This window comes from Phaethon lepturus, unplaced genomic scaffold (assembly GCF_000687285.1).
Source record: "Phaethon lepturus isolate BGI_N335 unplaced genomic scaffold, ASM68728v1 scaffold34502, whole genome shotgun sequence".
Classification (NCBI taxonomy): Eukaryota; Metazoa; Chordata; class Aves; order Phaethontiformes; family Phaethontidae; genus Phaethon; species Phaethon lepturus.
In genome coordinates, this window is record NW_010524655.1 from 2843 (window position 1) to 3325 (window position 483).

Sequence of the window (483 nt, forward strand, 5' to 3'; positions counted from 1 at the left end):
GCGGGGTGCGGCTGCGTGCCGCGGCCTGTGGTGCTCTCCCCTTCCCGGGCAGCCGTGTGAAAACCTCTCGCAGCTCCTACTTTTGCCTCCAAACACATGCAGCTGCCCCACACCCTCCCCAGCTCTCCAGGGCAGCAAGCTAGGGCCTGCAGCAGTGTGGCCAGTAGCCAGCTGGCACCCTCCTGTGCTCGGCAGGAGGAGCGGGCACTGGAGGGGGTACCCACGTCTCGCTGGGGACAGCAGCAAGATGCAGGTGGAGTGGGGCCACATCCAGCCTGGGTGTGGGGTTTGGTCTCATGTGGAGGGCCAGTGCTGGCACGGGGAAGGGGAGCACGGCTCTGGGGCGAGCCGGGCCCTGCACACAGGCAAGGAGGGGCTGGGGCTCGGCAGCAGGGATTTTTCAGCCCTCTGACGGTGCTGGGAATCTGGCTCGCTCCTTTTATGTTCATGTCGAACAGGACTTGAGGAAATACTTGGTCCAGG

The 483-nt window shown here is 65.0% G+C and overlaps 1 protein-coding gene across 1 annotated transcript in view; it reads left to right on the forward strand.

The window, feature by feature from the left end:
- The window catches only part of LOC104617252 (PDZ and LIM domain protein 7-like), a gene marked incomplete at its 3' end in the record, with an annotated part of 5167 nt that overhangs the window by 2315 nt on the left and 2369 nt on the right, over positions 1-483 (forward strand). The window lies entirely within an intron of this gene.